Source organism: Canis aureus, chromosome 5, assembly GCF_053574225.1.
Source record: "Canis aureus isolate CA01 chromosome 5, VMU_Caureus_v.1.0, whole genome shotgun sequence".
In the NCBI taxonomy this organism is placed as follows: Eukaryota; Metazoa; Chordata; class Mammalia; order Carnivora; family Canidae; genus Canis; species Canis aureus.
In genome coordinates, this window is record NC_135615.1 from 49,104,617 (window position 1) to 49,124,316 (window position 19,700).

The following is a 19,700-nucleotide window of genomic DNA, read 5'->3' on the forward strand; positions in this document are numbered from 1 at the left end:
AGACTTGAATTGAAATACTGGCTCTTCTTGGGTCTTGAGCCTTCTGGCTTTCAGGAAGAAAGTACACCATTGACTCTCCTGGTTCTTAGCAGTTTGGACTGAGATGGAAACAGTGTCAGTTTCCTGGATCTCTACTGCACCAACTGCAGGCCTTGGGGCTTCTCAGCCTCCATAATAGTGTGAGCCAAGACCTTACAATAGACAAATGTGTGCATACATACATTCTTTGGACTCTACTTCTTCTATGGAGAATGCTGGCTAACACAAAAGCTAACCCAAGATAGAAGAAGTGGGGATTCGTTATAGGCTGATATAAGGAGGAAAAGGAAAGGGTGTCAGAGCCACTGTAGCAGCTGGTGGTCATTATTGTCATCATCATAATCATCAGATAATAAATGAAAGAGCCTGAAAATACCCAGTGCTCACAGAGTAGTTTGTTCTCTGGAGTCGTCTGACTGAATTTTAAAGAAAACACATTCTAAACATGTTTACAGTGTCCTGAGGCTTTAGAGTCTGAAATGAGTTCTATATGGATGCCGTAAACTTCTTGTAATTAAAGACATGCTAAACGTTCCTTGCATTAATGCTGGGAAAATACAAATACATAGTCTCAAAGCCATTGAGAGTCAGTTACCTCTTAAGTCTCATTAACAGTGAAACTCCAATCCTGATGGACCCAAGACCCCAAACCTTTGACTGGTGGAAAATGTTTTTGGAAAAGTCCTTCCCCTAAAATGTTTCTGGAAATTCCAAGGCTATGCCTGTGTGTCTGCATGAAGTGGCCTATTACCTGGCCAGCCCCCAAATCTGTACTGTCTAACCCAGGCCTGTATTTCCACAGAAAAGCCAGACTGAGGCTGTGAGCAATCCTCCCATGGCCATTGCTCCCAAAGTCATTTACAAGGGGCCATTTGCCCTCCCTCATCTTGATACTAGGCAAGCATCAAAATGCTTTGAGGTCAGGATTTCATTATGCCTCATACATAAGACTTTTGGGATTCCTAAGCAAGGACTGCTTGGATCTGAAAACAGAGCTTTTAGCAAAGTAGCCCTTTCAATTCTCAAAGGCTCTTTTCTTCCTGATGCACAGACTGGCCTGAGATCCCTTTCAATATTAGAAGCCACTTGGTGCCAGGAACCATGACCTCATGTCACAGTTAAGTCCTGCTCTCGGGTCTGGTGTGCTTGACCAGCAGCCCCTCTTCTCCTTTATGGTCCTTGTTCACCGAGGGACCCCCATCACGCTTCACTGTATAACCTGGCTTCCATCAGGGCTACTACCCCTGTTCACCCTCTACCTCCGTATCTCTGGGTATATATGGAGAGCATTTAGCCCAAGAGTCTGTCAGCCTTGGTGAAAATCAGTGGCAATAAATAGATGCCTCAAGCGCATGTTTCAGCAGCTCTAACTCCTACTCAGCCATGCACTCCTATGACACACAAAAACATTGTTCTCCAAATATAATTCGTTTTTTATCATAAAGTGTAGTTTTTAAGTCTATGGATTCAATTCTAGAATTGAAAAGGCAGCTGAATAGTCAGGCTCTGAAAGGGCAGGAACTCAAACAGCCCTGGGGTTCCCAGGGGCATGAAGGAATGTACTGTCTCTACTTTGTGTAGGATGCCTGTATGGGGATCTATCCCTTGCAACTATTTTAATTTCATTTTCTTTTTCTAAATTGTGAAGTGTTTCATACATAAAGACCAAGTGTAGGAAATGATGTAATAAACAACCATATCTAATACTCACTACTATCAAATCCTATAGATACTGGTAGATTTGCATAAATAAAATATGACATAGCTGATGGGAGCTCTTATGTGACACCTTCAATGTGAGTGGAAGTTCTTTGCACCTTCTCCCATCAAGAGTCTATTTCTCCAGCTCTTGACTCTGGGATGGCCCTATGGTTAGTTTGGACAATAGGATATGGTGGAATGACGTTTTATGGCTTCTGGGCTTTGGTCTTAAGAAAGAGACTTCACCACTTCCTCTGTCAACCTCCCGGAATGTTGCTACTTTGTGAACAAGCCCAGGCTGGCCTCCTTGGGAGTGAGAGAGTACATGAGGGGAGGGAGGTTCAGGCATCAAAGCTGAGGCCCCAGAGATATACGTGAGGACATCTGGGACCAGGCACCTTCATCTGACAAACTAACTAGACAAAGACCTCTGAGTGAGCACTGTTGATACCATGTCAACAGTGACGTGCTCAGATGAGCACCCCCGGCCCAACTGCCAACCCACAGAATCAGGAGCAAATACACAGCTGTGGCTTTAAACTCTGTTTTGGAATGGTCATTTAATTGGAGCAATAGGTAACCGAAACAACCCCGTGGACACCCTCCCCAAACTCATCCTCTATATTCCTCCCTCCCAAGAGGTAAACCCACTGGGTGTCATTCCAATGAATGTTTTTAGAATGTTGCTACATATTTGTGCTTCCTTAAAAAATATATAGTATTGTTTTGCAGTGTTTTAAAACTATATATAAATAGTATGATGCTCTATTTATTTTATGACTTCCTTTCCCGCACCAAATATATTGAGATTTACACTGATTGATTTTACCTTTAGTTCATTCAATTTCATTACTGTGTAGTATTCCATTGTCTAGTGAGCTATATTATTTCCTTCCTTCCTTCATTGTTCCCCTCCCCTCTTTGATAAATATGGTGGTTTGACATTCAACATCTGTTCCATCCTCCTTCTAGCATGCCCTTCTGTAATACAGAGATTCTAGAGTTTAAAACTTCATTTCTAACGTTTCCCTGGGGAGAGAGGTGAGCATGTGATTGAAGTTTGGCCAATCAGCTGTACTTAGTGAGGTCTGGCAGGTGGGACGGTTTTGTAGTTTTGCAGTTTCCAGTGTGTGTGTGTGTGTGTGTGTGTGTGTGTGTGGTTTTGCAGTTTCCACTGTTGATCCAGTCGGACAGAGCTGCAGAAGGGTCTCATTTTCTGATGAAAATGATGTGATGCCACTGATGTGGCAGTGATAGACACTCTAAGGTCCAGACCCTGGCTCATAGGTACTGAGAAGCAGGACATGACACCTCTTCCCTGCTGGTGCAACAGCTGGATCCTGGGTGTAGCAGCTTCCTGAACTTGCTGTCTTAAGATTATAGAACTGGAACCAGGGGTTTGCTGATCCTAAAAGAGACTGCAGTTTCCTTGGTGACCCACTTCTGTTGTGAGTCATTCCACCTTGACTCAAATTCCCTCCAACAGTTTTTAATCTGTTTCACTCTTTGCCATAGAAGTTGCCGTTGCAGGTCACTGGAGCCTCACTGCTCTGGGCTGGGCTTGGCTGCAGGGCTGTGCTTCAAGCTGCAGGTGTGGCAGGTTGGGCTCATGTCTGCTCCATGTGTGTTCACGCAAGAGCCCAGGCTGAGAGGATTGCTACCTAAGGAGATGCTCTGTGTGGCAATGGTGAAAGTGCAAAAGCACCAACTATGTTTTGAAATTTGTTTTAAATTTTAAAACAATCTCAAACTTGTAGAAAAGAAGGCTAAGAACTTCTTTTTTCTTTAAGCACTTGAGAGTAAATTGACAAACTACCTCTCATTTCATCCCTCCTCTATACCCCCGCTCCAATTGTAATGCATGTATCTACAAACAAGGCCATTCTTCTAGGTAAACAGGACACAACTATCAAAATAAGGACCACCGTACTGATTCATTATACCATCTAATCCTTGGATGCCCACACAGTTTAGCCAGTCATCTGGATAATGTCCTTTAGATGATTAGATTCAAGGTAAGCGTCTCTAACAGAAATGTCACAGAAGCGATGTTGTGTCCTCATTGCTACCTCTTGGGTGGCCCATGATTTCAGTGTGGCCTGTTACTGATGATGTCCACTTGGACTGGAGATAAGTGGTGTCACCCAGCCTTCTCTCTGTAAAGTTATTCTTTGTTTCTTCGTAGTTAATATGCGCCTTGTGGGAGGAACTATCAGCTATGTCAATACCCTGTACTTCAGCAAACTTCCTATCAACCAATTAATCTATTTATTTGTACAGACTCATGATTTCCTATTTTACTCATTAGGTATAACATTTTATTGCCATTTTATTGGCCTCAATTTGTCATCATTTTGGCCAGTGGAAGCCACTTCAGGCTGGCTTCTGCGTCCTTTTGACCTGGCTCCCATGAGCACTTCCTTGTTTTCTTGCTCAACAACAAAGGCGAGCTTCACCTTGTACTTCCCTGGATTCCAGCATTGAAATCATCCATCTCTCCTGGTTTCTTTTAGTTAAGAATGCTGCTTAAAGTCACGTTTGTACTAGCTGTGTTCATTGCTATTGAAAGTTTGCAGCTTCCAGGCCTTTTCAACCTCCTCAGTAGACAAAGCTAGGGAAACATGTGTGTTGTGTTGTTATATACACCTGTTATACGCCTCCTATGTATAATTACGTATATTGAAATCCATGCACTTACACTAGTGTCTTCATTTCTGCTACAAAACTAGAGTTCATTCTAAGTTTCTCTCTTGTCCTATTTGTGACTTCCTTCTTCAGCAGTGAGCAATGCAGCCCTCCCCCCCTTATTCTTATTCCTTGCATGTGTAGTGATTCAGGCCATCCTCCTCTGCATAAGAGATACCCCATGGCATCAGCGTCCCACCTCATGGAATCCACCCTTTGCCCCCCACTTGGCTCTGCCAGACTCCCTACCCAGCTCTTGCCCTGCATGGACACCTGCCTTAGCTGGCTCCAGTGCCCTGCCCTCTGCTCCTCCTCTCCCTATGCCAGCTGCCCTCACCCAGCCTGGCCTGGTCACCCTCCTCGCCTTCTGGGTGAGGGGGATAGAGAGGAGAGGATGAGGGAACAGAAAAAAAGAAAGAAAGGGAGGATGAGAACAAGAACCAACCACATTTTTATTCCCATTCCTGGTTTCTGGCTGGATACTCAAATGATCTCTCCCTTGTCTTATATACAGACCTGACTGTGTTCTATTCCTCACCACTGCACTCTCCCTGCAGGCTATCCCTGTCCTCAAAGTATCTGATCCATTTCACCCCTTAGGATTTCCAGAAGGGCCTCTCCAGTCACTTCCACTGCAGTCTGCTTCTGCCTCTAAATCCTCCTGAACCTGTCCCTCCCCAAAGGGAACAAAGACCTGCTGATTAACCACATCCAGGATCTGCACCCTCCCCTTCTGATTAGATATTGTAGACTGTCCTCTCCATCCTGAAAGTGTGCCCTTCTTGGTTTCCCAGGCCAGCGCTCTCTCTGGTTTTCAGCCTGTCATTGCCCCTCCGGCCTTTCCCATCTCTTCTGCTGGCAGCTCATCCTCAGCTCCCATGGGTGGCTCTTCCCCAGGGGCCTATCACTGGGCTTCTCTGTTTAATCTCTATTTGCTCCCTGTGAAATTTTATTTTGTCAGTTTCTTCTCTCATTTCTAGGTGGATGACTTCCAAATTGACATGGCAAGTTTGACTTCTCCGCTCTGCTATAGGATATTTCCCCATAGTTACCATGAGCTGTTTCTCTGTCTCCCCAGGTACCTCAAATTCCAGAGTTTGTTCAATGCCCCAAACTAGCAAGTTTGTCCTAGGTGATGTCTATATGTAGATTAATAAAGCACTGTTTGTGCAAACAAGAGGTTTCATCCAAGCTAGAAACTGGTTGTCTTCAATATCTTCTCTCCCTAACTCCCTGTCTTCAACCCACCCTTCATATCACTGTAAAACTTAACTTTCTAAGGCACAGGTCTCATCATACCCTTGCCTGGAAGCTTCTTTGTCTTGCCACTGTCATGGTAAAGAATTGCAGCTCTCGAAACATGGGTGCCTCTTGCCACTCCTTGCCCTTGTTCTTTCTATCCAAACAAGGTGTTTATTTTATGCCTCCATGACATTGTTCATACCATTCCCTTATGGAGGAATGCTTTTCCTCTCCTTCCCACCTGTTAAACTCTCACTGTCTTTTAAGGCTAAACTCTCATGCCACCTCAAGTCTCTCTTCCGTGTCTCACAGAATGGCACCTGAGATTTCCTAGCTCTTTGAACTTTGTCTCTATTCTTGTTATGGCAAATGTCCTGATTGACTTCTAACTGTGGTTTCTAGGACCTGGGTTGCTCTGAGCAGCTACAAAGCAGGGACTGGATCTTATTCAAGTTATTCCCCCTTTAGGACAGTCATTCCCAAACTTTTAATTCATGATGCCTTTGATATGTCAGCAGCTTTTCATGATGCTCATAGGCCCAAAGAAATCCCTAATGGTTTCACTTATCAACTAGTTAGGTCCAAAAAACAATAAATATGTATGTCCTAACAACTCAGTAGCTTTTTAGAAAAGATAATACTTGCAAATTGAAGGGAAAGATATTTACTCCATTTTTATATAATGACAATCAGATGCGAATGAGATATATGTGCTTATTGGGTATTGCACAACATCTTAAACCTTAGAATCCAATTGGAAGTCACTGCCTTCATTTCTTGCTCCACACTGATTTTCATACAGTGCTTGCTTTTTATACAGCAATTGCTTGAACCCAGCCTCACAAGGATATGATGTCACTGAGAAAGAAAGTAGTCTGATCTAACACTGAAAACGGGGACTAGCTTGGGCCAGTAATCCTCATGCTGTCTGACATAGTCACTGCGTTTTTCTCAAAAATATTGGGTAACAGCTGAGATCGGGTGCGTTCAGGGTGGTATGGCCATAGATAATACAGAATCAGAGAAGGAGACAACCATGAGAGACTCTTAACCATAGGAAACAAACTGGGGGTCACGGGAGGGAGGGAGTTGGGGGATGGGGTAACTGGGTGATGGTCATTAAGGAGGGCATGTGATGTAATGAACACTGGGTGTTATATAAGACTCATGAATCACTGACCTCTACCTCTGAAATCAATAATACATTATATGTTAATTAATTGAATTTAAATAAAAAATTTAAAAACCATTTGAAAAAAGAATTTCTGAAGCCAATTTCAGTGAGCATTGAGTTTTCTAACAAGGCAATAAAACTTCTAAATTTGCTGGCTAAAAAAAATCAAATAATTTTTAAAAATTAGTTATTTTGTGGTGCTCTCAGAAGTTTGCCCCACTACCAGCCCCCTAAGAACAGCTTAGGTAGCTGCAGCTCCAGGGCCTGGCACCATGCCTCCCACACACAGGACCCTGGCCGATTGGATTGGGTCTAGTTATGTGTCTAGATCCTTAGATAGAGATCAACCTCACATCACAGGCCCAAATAGCTTTCACAAAGAATGAAAACTTCCTTAAGGAATGTGTAGGATTAGGAGAATTATTATTGTCATAATTTCAAACATAATCAAGGACCAAATAACATTGGAATGATAAATCCTTAAGGGCCGTATTTACATCCATCTGGCAACTGCAAATAGGAGCTTTGTTTGAGTTGCTACTTTCAAGAATGAAATGGGTAGGAGAGGGTGTTAACTTGGAGTCTGTTCTTGCAAGATTCTTTGTTTATTTGTAGTTGTATGTTCTCCTGGGGACATGAAGTTTTCATTGGATACCCACAGTGATCTGTGACCAAAACAGTAAAATTTGAACTCTAACATTAAACAAAATACAATTTAAAGATTGGAAATGTCATGTTACTACTATATCTCAAAGACTTTATGTTCCCAAAATTGATCTTGTGAATATAATTTTAATTTTTCTTAAAATTGACCATTTATCAAGTGTGAATGAAACAAAGAGGATTCACCACTTTCTTATTCCATTATTCCTTTATTTCTTTTTCTTGCTTTATAAGAAAGCCTCTCCCCATTCAAAATAGTTTAGAATTTTCATAAGTTACTTCCAAAAATGAACAAAATAATTTTTTGTCTTATTTTGTTTGGTAGATCTGAATTTTCCTGACAAACAAAAATTTCACTTGAAAAATAACATTTTCCAAAATACACATCCCTGTGTAATTTACAATCTCCATATGAGAGTCTGGTTAAATTGATGAGATTTAATATAGTCTCTAGCTTGGATGGATCTTCTAAGAGATTGAAAACCTTAATATGAAAAATCAGCCAAATGCCGAAGCTGTTACTGCATGATCTCGTAGATTAAAACCAAAATCAAACAAACAAACAAACCCCTGTAATTTATTGGGTTATTACAAAATATCCCAGTGTTTGGCATTGTGTAGACCTCACATCTAAATAATTGCTTCAATAAACTCGAGTGGTCTCAGATTAAAGAACTGCTGTTAATAACAGATATGTCAACAGAGCTTGAGCGGCTCACTGTTCTGAACAAGGACATTCTTGTCTTTCTATCCAGCTCAGCTGATGCCCCAAATTCTTACCATCCCTGGTTTCTCCAGCTCAGAGTGAAATCTCCTTTCACTAAATTCCTATCATCTCCTCCTCTACCTCTCTCCAGTTTTACCCATATTAATTTTGTCCATATCTTCTTCTCAACCTAACATTTAGGTTTATCTTCCATCCCTCATATCAATACCACATATCTCGTCAGTAGGCAAAACCTATAAGTGGTTTTCACCAGAAACTTCTAGTGAGCAAAGAGCTCACTTTTGTTACATATTTGAAAAATTACTTCTTTTCCCTATGCTCCTGATGCTTTAGTTCAACCTTTTATTTCTCATTACCTATGCAATTTATATAGACCCTCCTTAACCGTGTTCCTACCTCTGTTTTCTTCCCACCCCAATCTGCTTGTCCCAACTCTGGTTTCTTCTTCTTCTTCTTCTCCTCCTCCTCCTCCTCCTTCTCCTCCTCCTTCTTCTTTCTTCTTCTTCTTCTTCTTCTTCTTCTTCTTCTTCTTCTTCTTCTTCTTCTTCTTCTTCTTCTCCTCCTCCTCCTCCTCCTCTTTCTCCTCCTCCTCTTTTTCTTCTTCTTTTTTTTAATGTTAAAAAAAGCTTTATTGTGCAGCCCTGGTGGTACAGTGGTTTAGTGCCGCCTGCAGCCCAGGGTGTGATCCTGGAGACCCAGGATCGAGTCCCACGTCGGGCTTCCTGAATGGAGCCTGCTTCTCCCTCTGCCTGTGTCTCTGCCTCTGTGTGTGTGTGTGTGTGTGTGTGTGTGTGTGTCATGAATAAATAAATAAAATCTTTTTTAAAAAATCTTTATTTATTTGAGAGAGAGAAAGTGTTTGTTGCTCAGTAGGAGGGGCAGAGGGAAAGAATTTTTTTTGGGGGGGGAAAGAATCTTTAAGCAGAGTCCCCACTGAGCATGGAGCCCCACACGGGGCTCTATACCGAGATTGATCCTGAGATCCCCAGACCATGACCTGAGCTGAAACCAAGAGTCAGCTGCCCAACCGAGCCACCTGGGAGCCCCTATCTCTGGCTTATTCTTAACACTGCATAGCTCAATTAGATTATCGTGTTTTTAAAAATCCTATTGTGGATCCCATTGCCTAGGAAGGCCTCTACTATATGCTACAACTTATCTTTACAGCCTTACCCTCTGCCACTGCCCTAGAATTCACTCAAATTATATTATCTGTCACTGAACCTATATCCTAATTTTCAACTTCATGTCTTCTCCACTTGTAAACTTTCAAAACATGGTGCACTGGGATCATTTACTACTGAATGTTATAGTTCTTTTTATATTTGTTTTACTGCTTTACTCTCTTATAAGCTTTTTCCACACAGTAAGAGTCATTTATTCATTCATTCATAGTGTGTTGTTTATCTGCCAATTGCCAGGCATTTTGTAGGAACAGAGGTTCAAAGATGAGCAGGGGAGGCCTTCCTAAGCCCTGCACTTACTTAGCTCACAGAAAGCGTTTGAATTCAGTTCTAATGATTTTCAGTCAGATATATATATAGATATATATATACACACACACATATATACAATATATATAATTAAAAATACATTACATATAATTCATGTTATATATAATATATATAATTAAATTTAATTGGATCCTACATTCACTTTCTTTTGTATCTATTTTAACTGTGCTAATTTTATCTCTCCAAGAAGAGTGGGGCCCTATCTTATTAGTCCTTTGTGTTCCCCATTCTGTATTCTACAGGTACACTGGCTGTGGATATTCAGGAAATCCATTTTGGTTGAATGGAGGAATACTGCATTTTCTTCCATACATGTGCTATAGTGTGACCTGGGCCAATTGTGTGTAGTCAGCAAGCACGACTGACTTTGCAAGGAGGGTAAAACTTACGTTGATGTGCTTACTTATGTATGCAGAGCCTGTGTTGGTATTTAATTTTTACTTCTGCAGTTGGAGTTTTCTGAAGCCAAAATAGCATTCAAAATGTGTTAACCTGGCACCTGATCTTTTGAGTAACTCAAATATTGGTTTAGTTCTTGTTTTCTTATCAAGACATCCAAATATTGGGCAAAGACAGATCTAAATGTCAGAAATCACTCCAAAATATTTGTATACATTTTGAATAATTTTAATGTTAGCTTAGCTTTTTTTTAACAAGATTTCTTTACATGATTATACATAGAGATGAGCAGATAGAAAGATTCAAACCAGATTATCTATTCAATTCAACAACTCTTGCTGAGTTACTAATATATAAAAATGTTAAATTCCATAGGAGAATACTGCCTCAAGGAAGTTCAGGTGTTACTGCACCAATCAAGGCATTTGTCCTTGTGTGCTACTGTGGGTGTGTTCAGGGAAATGGGAACTTCAGCAGCCTGAAAATAAAAAATAAAAATAAATAAAAATAAAAAAACACACAAAAACCAAAAAACCAAAAGCAAATTTGTGAAACTATAATGAATCTCTCTAGTTAAATGAAATTATGTCTGTAAAGCACTTAACAGGGTGACTGGCACATAGTAGGTGTTCCCTGGACATCAGTTACCTTTCCCCTCATGGCTGAGAATAGAATTAATCAGCTATTTATAGTGGAGTAGAATAGTTGGGAAATTCTTACTAGAAACTTCCATTTAGCCAGAAGAACCAAATTGTTATTGTGCTTTAATTGAATTTGTCAGATAATTGTTTAACTTACTACTTTATTTCCCCTATAACACAGAACTAACTGTAGAATGTGAAAGAAATAAAATGAAACAAAAAAATCTTAAAAGATAAAAAGTTGGAAGTATCGTGGAATTGACGAGGCATCTAAAATGGGAAAGATAATGCTGAAAGAAAACACAAAACATGTATTTGTAAGTGCCCTGCTTCTGAGGATCACCTAAAGCTCCTACCACGATGCTAGACACAGTGGATTCACAATAAATACATCAAGATTGACTGATATTATAGTAAAAGGAACCGACTAGTATACCTACTGAATATGTAATTTTTAATCACACGGAAATAAGAATGTGCCAAAATTCTAGAAGAGAACAGGATTATACAGCAACCCTATAAGATGGCTTGGCCATCTTGATGATCATGAAAAGTCTTCCATTCTGTACCTGAGAGTCTGGCATATGGGAACAGGAGCACAAGCAGGGGCTTCCGGTGGCCGAAAACCCAGCTTCCAGATCTGGCATCCAGGAGATTCTCTGCTCTGCTGGTAAATTGCCCAGCTAGACAGGGACAGGGAATTGCTCTGGGGGTCCTCAGAAATGAAGGACAGTGATGCCAGCACCAACTGGCATCTCTACCTGGTCAAATAGCCGAGCGGTTACAAAGGAGAACCTTGGTAACTATCAGTGGGCGGGGTGGGGAGGGAATGGAATTATGCTCAGTCAGCAGGGCGACCTCGAAATTGTGGGAACACATCATACCAGACACACTCAATTGCTATTTGTGTTAAAATTACAACAACACAACGGGTTGTTGTTAAAACCATAGTGTTATATGTTTAGATTTATTGAAGTAATAAAGAATTGGCTCTGTAGTCTTATGACATTTTACTGGCAAATTCTGCTCAAACTGGTTTAGATCTGATTGTAATCATTGTGTAGGCTGAGAACTGGCTGGAACATATTAAAATGGAGCTTCCTGATCTTGTGGAAATCAATCCAGTCAGCAAATGGCCAAGTGAGTCGCCTCGGGGTAAATGTTAGGCCTGCACGTGGCTTCCCTTCCAAATGCACAGGCTCTGAGAACAGTTCCATAATAAACTGCAGCTTGGGCTTCTCAGCTAGCTCTGGCCAAGTCACTTAGACAATTCCCTGCCTGATGGAGACTCTAACTACCACTCTATCTGTCGACTTTAGCTTTGACAAGAAATTTCTAGGCAGCAGGGAGCATTTTTGTTTCTCCTGCGTGTGGAATCCACAGCCTGGGCTCTCCTGGCAAGTTCTAGGAAGAATGAGATATTAACACTCCACAATCATGTGCCAGGCACTGTGTTAAGCATTTTTATATGTTATCTCAACAACTCTGTGTGCTAAGTATCATTATTTTATTATTTTATAGACGAGAGAACTGGTTCAGAGTTCGCCTGAGTTCATGGCAGAGCCAGCTGGCCTCCCCCAGGGCCTGAACTTCCCATTGACCCTGCGCCCGGCTGCCTCTCTATGAGGTGGTGAACCTGGGTGCTCTCTGTGTTCTCAATGGAAGGAAGTGGGGTAACCCTGTTGTCACCTCTCTGAAGAACTCGGAGTTTGAGTGTGCCTTTGGGTGAGAGAGATGTTGCTGTTGAATCATGAATGTGCTTGGTCTAGTGGTAACTGAGCCTCCCAGAATTCTAAAACAGGTGATATTTGCCTTTTGATTCTCTCCTGTTTTCTTTCATCTTAATGACCTTTAATTTTTAGAACAGTTTCAGATTTAGAGAAAAATCGTGACAATTACACAGAGACCTAATTGGAGCGAGACATTAGTAGAGTACATTTGTCACAATTGATGAATCCAGATTGAAACATTATTGACTGCAGTGAATACTTTATTCATATTTCTTTAGTTTCTATGTAGTGTTCGTTTTCTGCTCCAGGATCCTGTCTAGGATACCACATAACATTTAATTGTTATGTCTCGTTGAGCAACTCTTGGCTGTGGCAGATTCTCAGACTGCTTGTTTTTGATGACCTTGACAGTTTTTTGAGGAGTATGGTCAGGTATTGGATTTGTCTGATGTTTCTGTCATGAGTAGACTGGAGTTACGAGTTTTGGGAGGAAACCCCAGAGGCAGTGCCATGCTCATCATACTGCAGCAAAGGCACATGCTATTAATTTAAGAACTCTATCACTTAGGAGTCACACTGCTAAGGCTGACCTTGATCATCCGGCTGAACTAGTGTTTGCCAAGTTTTTCCACTATAAAATCACTCCCCCCCCCCTTACCACACACTCTGTAGCTGTGGAAGGAAGTCACTACACACAGCGCACACTTCAGGAGTGGAGAATTAGACTCCCTCCTTGAGTGTAAATGAAGCAGCTACATAACTTACCTGGAATTCTTCTGCAGGGGAAATTTGTCCCTTCTCTACCATTTACTTATTTATTCATTTACTTACCTTAATATGAACTCAGGGATATTTATTTTCTACTTCAGGTTATAATCCAATACTATTTTATTTATTTTGTGTCCAAATTGTTCCAGCTTCGGCCCTTGGAAGCTCTTTTAAGCGGGTTCCTGTGTCCCTTCAACAGGCCCCCATCATTGCAGGGTTTTCTGTTTGTGTGAGTGCGTCCTTACTTTCTGGCACTAAGAGATGTCCCAAGTTCTTTTTAGATATTTCCTGCTCCAGTCTTAGAGTCAGCTATTTTTCTGAGGAGCTCTCTCATCCTTTGTAGGAAAGGAAACCCAAAGGATCTCGAGAACAAATGGAAATCATGATATTAGGCAGGCAAGTGAGATCGTCTGATTAGATTCCCATTTTAGAAATATCACTCTGGCTGTTTAAGACTGAGACTAAAGCCAGAGTCAAAGAGACTACTGCAGTAGTCCATATGGGGGAGGAGGGAGGCGGGGGTGGGGAGGTGGTGTTTTAAACAGTGCAGGTGCGGTGAGAGCCAGACCCTTGAGAGGCAGGTCGGCTTACGTTCCCAACAGAGCCCTGGGTAGTCTAAGTCCCGGGGCTCATTCTTGCTGGCAGCAAGCACACACAAATTCGTTGGATGGAAGAGAAGGATAATTGATAGTAGTATCACTAATATTGGGTACTTCCTGTGTTCCAGGTACTGCTCTGAACTCTTAATTGCAATAGCTTATTTAGTTCTCACCACTCTTTATGCTAAGCACTGTTGTTATTTCCATTTTACAGATGAGGAACTAGAACATTGAAAGAACCAGTAAGTGGCCCACGGTCTCATAGTCACTAAGCCGAGACGTGAGCCTAGGGACCCTAACTACAGCCCTGCACTCTTCAACACCGTACTGTTGTGCCTCTTGCTACAAGATGGCTTCACAATTGGCAGCTCCTTGTTGCTACAGCTGCATCTCAGCTGCCTGGATTGGCTGCTACTCACAACACTCCTCCTGTTCCCTCTGATTCCTAGCTCAACCCCAAAAGTCGGCTCAGACAGACCAACCACTGCATCTGACTTGACACCTTCACCCGTACCTTCTCAGGACCAGCTGTTCATCTGATCTAACCTACTTCCACATTTTGACTTCCAAAAGCCCTTATTGGGCACCTGGCTCTCTTGTAAGTTGCTGGAGACATGGAGGGAATAAGAGACATTCCTGTTCTCAAAGGGCTCACAGTGCATGTGTATATATGTGTGCGTGTGTATGTACGTGTGTATATGTGCAAAAATACAGTGTGGTCTCTGACTCTGCTTACTCCATGACCCCTAACTATCTTTCAACCTCTCATACCTGTGCCACAGCCCTGGGCTTTCCACTTGGCTTTAGACCATCCCCTCCTTCAAATTCTTAGCATCCGGGTCTGTGCCCAGGTCTAGCCCCTGCTGTGTCTGTCATGACTCTTGCTGCTTGTCTGTGGGACTTCCAGACATTTGCTCTTGTGACACTTAGGCCTTCATCACCGAGAGCCATGAGGGCAGCTTCCTCTCTCTCTTGTTGTTAATAGGGTCAGCCCTGAAGTGTGCTAGGCCAGCCCAGGCTTCCAGACTGCTCTGCTCTGAGTCATGCTAATTTTGTTTCCAGAATTGTTTTTCATTCACAGTCCTGTTAGAGCTTTAGGCTCTTTTTTGGCCCCAGAAAAAAAGTAAGAGGTGAATTAGGGGTGATTTGCAGCCAGATTTTTTTCCACCACTCCATTCAGGCCCATCTGGATTTTTCAACTTGACTATTATCTGATTTGGCCTGAGTCATTCTGCCACCAAATAGTGAGACCATTTAAATAATTTGCATTATTTATCTAATGTTTGCCGTTTCAAAATCTATCTCGTATACATCAATTCCTCCAGGTACTGCCTGCTTGGTTTTGGGAAACGTCTTCTCTAGCTCGGTAGAACCTAGTGAAACCATTACCATGAGTAGTGTAGGGAGATACCAGATAATTCCTTGTGAACTTTTTAAAAAGGATGCTAACATCTCTTTCTCCATTCTCTCCAAAGGTTCCAAAAATATGTGCACTTAGGTGATGTGACACAATTAAGTGACACACTTAAGACTCTTTTCTTCAGCACTTTATTTCAGTTCTTAAGGCATGCATTTGTTTTTTCCAAGTTGTGAGCACATACTCCACTTGTGCCTTTTCCTGGCCTTTCTACACTTCTGGAGTGGCAGATCTAGATCAAAGTCTACGAGTCATGATAGAAAGGAGGGAAAAGTAGAAAAATTCTTTTCTATAGTCTTTTTATACATGTGTCTCTCCCTTTACCACCCCCCAACAAATCACTCACTCTCTAGAGTAATTCTTTTTTAAAAAAATATTTTATTTATTTATTCATGAGAGACACGGTCAGAGAGAGAAGCAGACTCCATGCAGGGAGCCTGGGGCAGGCCTCGATCCCGGGACTCTAGGATCTCGCCCTGAGCTAAAGTCAGATGCTTAACCACTGAGCCACTCAGGTGTCCCTAGACTAGTATTCTTTTTTTTTTTATTTTTAGAGTAGTATTCTTAATCATGCTCTCAGAACCCACTTTCAGAAGCCATTTTGCAAATTATTTGTTGCAGATAGATATCAAAGTTGGAAAAATAAGTGAATTTTAATACAAAAGTGTGGATTCAGGGTTAAACCCCAAATAAGTAGCTCTCATACTCTAATGTAACAATTTGCTTTCTTGAGTGGGAGGGAAAATGTAGGCATTTCAGCTTGTGGGGCAGTTGTACCTAAACCTCTGAATGTGTTGTCCTGAGTATCCTCCGTGGAGGAATGATGGAGAACTACAATGGATTGGTGCCATCTTGTCCATAAGGGACTTCTGTTCACTCCTCTAGGGCAAGAGCTTTCTCAGTGGCTTCTGCTGACAGCTGGGAGGCAAGGTAAGTCCCAACCCAAAACATGGGCTCATCCACTTGTCCTGTCCACAGAGTAGAAGCTCCGGTAGTGGCTTCTGGGCCCAGGCCTACTCTCAGCCTTCACCAGAAAACTCTCAAAACCATTGTAAGGTGAGAATGAGTAGGCAAACATGAGAAGGGTATGTTGTGCAGACAACAGGTGGATAACATCCTGGAGACTTCCCATGAGCCCAACCTCTCTGCTGGAGATCCCCAATGGCTGGGAATGGCTGGGCCTGGGTTTCATATTCATCTCCTTTTCATGGGTGGGGAAGTAGGAGAGGAGAGTTCCATTTTCTAGTTGGGAAAATGGGTCAAGGCCATAGCTGCCTGCAGGGACCAGAGATGGCCACTTACAGGTCTTTGGTTTTGAGAGCAGAATAGCTGAGAGGGTTGTGCTGTTGCTTGTTTGCTTTGCTTTTCATAGAGGATCCGCACTACCTGCACTTCCTCTTCTCCCACTCATCAGACATGTCCACACAGGTCCTATCTATAAAGAAAGGAGGAACAAAGGAGAGCATGGAACAGCTGACCAGGACCCTACATAGTGGCCTTGGTGTGACTCCTACCTTGACTGATCCTGAACCTGGACCTTGGTTGAGCTTCCTACTCAGTAAGCCTCTATGTTGGGCTAACACATTTACGAGCAAAGCTGATGCCAGAGACTGAGTTGGGGAGATGATAGAATGAGAATATTTAGGCAAATGCCTTGCCTTTGTCCTAGCTTTCTGCAGGCAGCCAGGGGAGATCCATGGCCAAGCAGATTATTTCATCAATTCCTATCTGCATTTCAGAAACCAGTATTAGCACTTTGTCTTCTGCATCTCATCCGTTGCAGGCATGCTGTCACTTGGTTCTCCCAGGGACTGAGCCATTGGAGGGTTCCCCAAAGCTGGAGAAAGGATGGGAGGCCACTTCTTCGATCTTGCTTACCTTCAGTATTTAAAATGCATTTTCAAGCAGTCTGTAAAGGATCTGGCTGCTGCTGTGCCCTCTGTGAGGCTAGTTGCCTCTGATCCACCAGGGCAGTGTTGCCTAAAGCAGGAATCAAGTTCTGTGCTCAGAAACACAGAGCTGCTGCTTAAGGAGTGAGGCAGTGGCAGGGCCACTTTTACCAGGAAAGTGTGCTGGAAAAAGGCAAGGTGTGATACTAGGCCCCCTCACAAGGCCCTGAAATTTCCATTATCCTAACTCCATGGTGATGGCATTCTAGCTTCCAGAAAGTAGCTCACACAGTAGCATGGAGAATATATATATAATGATGATCATAAAAATCTAATAGCACCTTAAGGTTTGTAAAATGCTTTTATGTCATTGCATTTTTGTGGGATGGTCCCAGGTGAGCCAACTTCAGCTGAAATTGTGTGGATGGCTCTAGAAAAACCTCATCCTCATTGTCCTCCTCTTGTGACTATTTCCCTGAAGGGTTTGCATGGTTAGAAGGAGTCTGTCAGGAAAAAGTATTTGCTATCAAATACTGGGGGGGTGGGGGGGCAGAGCATGGGACATAGGTTGGGATGTTAGAGAAGTCATGATGTATCTCTAGCCCAGCCCCAAACTGACCTTTGAGCCTCTGATGGAGGAGATAGTCTTCAGGAAGTCCTACAAGAGCTACTTTTCTGAGGGGCTGAGACTGGGATCCCAAGCAATGCTAGTTGTCATTCAAACTACTTTCTCTGGTACAGAAATGTGAATAGGGTAGGGTGGTTGGCTCATTTGTTCATGGAATATGGCACCACTGCAGTGACCCAGCCAGAGGTAAAGAACTTGTGACATTCTTTGGCACCTCAAGGGTTTGGTGGCTTTAGTGGTCCAGGAGGCAATCCCTAGCCTAATCAGAAAGAAGCATTCTCATAGAGACACCAGATATCAGTAGGGCTTGTGAGGAGAAGACAGGAGGGGTAGGGGCCTTAAGCAGATGTGCAATGCTTCAAGGACTCCAGGAATATCTGAAGATGCCGGAAGGGGAGTGGACATTGAGGGTCACACTTAGAGGTGGAATTTATGGGCCACACAAAACTGTAAACCTGCAAAAAGTTCTGTGAACATCGATATCCATTTATTCATTTGCCCCTTGTCATGGCTCTTGGGTTGAGCATTCCCATTTTATATCTGAAGAAACTAAGGATTGCAAAGATTAAATGACTTGGAGGCATTTAGTAGCAGAGTTGGCACTCTTACAAGTCTCATTAGCACACCCTTTCATGGCAGATCTGTGTTTGCCTTTACTACTCATGGCCCTTCCTTCTCCCAACCCCTCAACTCCCCAAAGACAAGGTACATTATGACAAATGAGGTGAAGTTTAGGAAAAGGGAAGTGATGAGGCACTCTGTGTGGGACAGTGACATTTTGAAGACTAGGGCCAGCCTGAGGGGGCTGGAGAAGAATGAAAATAGAGGGATACAGGATGCACTTGCAAAGGTTAACCGGCTAACAAAGGAGAGAGGCTAGAATGACAAATCCTGTTGCCCTTCATTGTGCAACTTACAAATCGTGTTTACAGTTGTGTACAATTTCTACAACTTATCTCCAATTGATTTATGACAATACTGAGCTCCTGAAGTTCAGTGACCTTTGAAAGACCATTAGTGGTGGGTCCAGAATTCAGATCTAGGTCTTCAAATTACAGACATAGCCTCCTTTCTACCTTCTCCTCACTTCACACACGGCTCTCCTTTGCTCCCTCTCCTACAACTTATACTTTCTACACCCATTCTTTCCATCTAAGTTTATTTCCCTCAAGGCTAGTGTCAATAGAGTTTTAGAAACCAAGCAAAGAACAGTGTTAAAAATTACTAAGTTATTAGGGAAGTGCAAATTACAACCACTATGAAGCATCATGGCACATCTATTAGACTTGCTTTAAAAAACAGAGAAAACCAAGTGCTGATGAGATTGCAGAGCAACTGGAAACTCACACATTGCTGATGGGAGTGCAAAATGGTACAGATACTTTGGAAAACAGTTCGGCAGTTTCTTATAAAGTTAAACACACATTTATATAACCCAGTGATACCACTCCTAAGTATGTACCCAACTGAACTGAAACTTAAGTTTATACTACAAAAATCTATACAGCATGTTTATAGAAGTTTATTCATAATTGACAACAATTCGGAAACAAGCAAGATGTCTTTCAATAGATGAAGTGATAGACAATCTGTGTTATAATTATATGATGGAATGCTAGTCAGCAGTGAAAAGGAATGAGCTATTGATTTATGCAATGCTCTGGAGAAATCTTAAATACATTTCACTAAGGGAAAAAAGCTAGACCTAAAGGTTATGCATTCTAAAATCCCATTAAATGATACTGTGATATTTATAGAGGGATAAAAAGACCACCAGTTGTGAGAGGTTGAGAATGGAAGGAGTAGTTGACTATAAGGGTGCCACACAAGGAAACTTTAGAATAATAGAACTGCTCTGCATAGTACTAGGAGGATGGCTACATG

The 19,700-nt window shown here is 42.2% G+C and overlaps 1 protein-coding gene across 11 annotated transcripts in view; it reads left to right on the top strand.

Moving 5' to 3' along the window:
• The window catches only part of LOC144314148 (uncharacterized), a 145,307-nt gene extending 130,736 nt beyond the window's left edge, over positions 1-14,571 (top strand). For 6 of the 11 annotated variants that reach the window (XR_013379861.1, XR_013379862.1, XR_013379863.1 and 3 more), the window contains 2 exons: positions 9,988-11,455; positions 14,097-14,571. The gene's annotated coding sequence lies outside the window, so the exon portion shown is untranslated. Of the gene's footprint in view, positions 1-9,987; positions 11,556-14,096 lie in introns of those variants that run through there. The other 5 variants (XR_013379854.1, XR_013379851.1, XR_013379853.1 and 2 more) reach the window with 3 other exon arrangements.
• The last annotated feature ends 5,129 nt before the right edge of the window (positions 14,572-19,700 follow it).